Here is a 2,353-nt window from a genome sequence, read left to right as displayed (position 1 = left end):
TTTTGGGTTGAAGAAAAAAAAATTTTAAATCTTTAATTTAACAGAAAAGGTAAGTAGTTAATATTTACAATTATTATTGTAAAGTATAATACAAAATTAAAATTTGCAGGAAAATTTTAATTAATGAAGATAAGACTTACCGAACAAGAAATTTAAAATCTTTGTGAACCGCGACGTAAAGCTTCTTGCAACAGGTGAAGTGTTAACCAAAGTTTTTAAGTAAAAAATTTCCAAATGGCTTTACAAACATTTTTGTTGAAGCTTCATACTCTAAAAGTAGACATTTAAATGAACTGCTTATAACTCAAATCTACTTAAAACTCGATGGAATTTTTTGTAACTGATTTTTTTTTTTTTTAATGATCTACAGGATTTTCAATAAGCAGTGACGAAATTCTGTGAAAATATTTGAAATTGGTCTGAAAAAACGCTAAAATATGAAAATTGTTCAATTAAAGGAGGCAGCAATAACAAAAAAGTAAGAATATTTGTCAGGAATATCCTTTCATAGGAATCTTGCTTTTCTTGTTTAATACTTGAAGTTGCTTTCATCTCTAAAAATTACTCAATCGCATTTTTCAATGGATAAAGATTTTGGTTTTCTAACAACAGTACGTTAATGTGTGTGTGTGTGTGTGTGTATATATATATATATATATATATATATATATATATATATATATATATATATATATATATATATATATATATATATATATATATATATATATATATATATATTTAGTGATTTCTTTTTGTTATCTTTTTGTTTTCTCTCTGCCTTTAGATCGGATTTTTAAGTAATGTAAACCCGCTTAGGATAATATCATTTTAAATACTTTTTATTTAGCTATGCACAAATAGAGACTTAAACAATGCCTTGTTTTAAAAAAGTTATAATCCAAAAATCATCAAAAAATGATATAAAAAGATTATTTAAGTATAAATCAGATAAAAAGAACTTTGTTGCTTACAAAATAAAAACACGATTATAATCTATGCCACATACTTGAGACTAACTTAGAAATACGTTGATGTCAGAATAAATTTTTGCTGTGATTATTTCTTCAATTAAAGTTTCAACAATTATTTTTCCATCATTTTCAACTTTTAAAGGAAAAAAAAAAGAATCGTTTTTTCATTCAATAATTTTAGATATTCTCTTCAAACCAAACAGTTTTTATAATGGGCATCTTGGTGATAGTAATTTTTAAAATCTTGGCGGCGATTAGTTTTTTAGTGTAATCAACCCACTTGGAATGTTGCATAAATCAAGGCTTTTTAAGAGGCGCGCACCCCAGTCTAAGATGGAAAATGGCTTAATGCATAGAACGCTCGGGCAGTCTGGAGAGTATATAGTGTATATTATTACTTCCAAATTAGTGTTTTTTAATTGTCCTTTTTCTTTCTAAAATAATTTAAGAAGCCTATTTATAAATTGTTTGAGCGATAGTGATAATTCCAGTCTACTAAATGTCATCAGATGATCAGTATACATATTTAGCTATATTTACTGTAGCGAGCAATCTATGCGATCTATTTGTATCTATACTACTGATACTTATAATTCTTAGTGTACATAATTGCTTTACACAAGATTTAAGTCTGTTCTTTTTACTTTTAAAAAAGTTTATTTTTTCATTGCATTTAATGCAAAATTAGCAAGACTTTTTGTTAAAAATTTGTGTTAAAAATTGTAATCATGTACTTAATCATTAAACTGTAATCAACAACTAAAACCAAAATACTTAATGATGATACTCTTTATTCTCACTTTGGTTTTTTAATCTTTTGGTTCTTAAAGTTTTGTAAAGATCTTTTAGTTAATCAGTTTTTTAGTATACCAATGGCTAATATACATAATTTCATTTAAAAAATGGATACAAATTTATTACTGCTTTTGTTAAATATTACCAAATAATTTTTAAGTAATGGTTAATATTCTATGAGTAGTTTACTATCAGTTTACAGAAACCATGACAGTTTAAAAAATTAAAGTATTAATTTCTTTAAATTATATTTATATTATAAAATTTATATATCTCAATGTAAATCAATTTTCTAGTTTATCTAACAGTTAATGCTTTTGCCAAAATTTTGTGACACGAGCAATAATTTAAATCATAAGTCTAAAATGATTGACTTCTTCAATGATATAAACTTTGCTCTGAAACATTTAAGCATACTGTTGTATCTAATAAATAAACCACTAATATTTTATAATTATAATAATATATTGTTTTAGTTTAATATTTTATTTTTACATGGTAAATTTACCTCAGTTGTTAAGTATTATCAGCATTAGTTTATGTAATTCTAATTTTAAATAATTTATAATTGTTAAACTTTTTCT

This window comes from Hydra viridissima, unplaced genomic scaffold (genome assembly GCF_058129835.1).
Source record: "Hydra viridissima isolate aposymbiotic clone 2 unplaced genomic scaffold, HvirCarnegie_v1 scaffold_7, whole genome shotgun sequence".
NCBI lineage: Eukaryota > Metazoa > Cnidaria > Hydrozoa > Anthoathecata > Hydridae > Hydra > Hydra viridissima.
Note: the sequence above shows the minus strand (reverse complement) of the source record.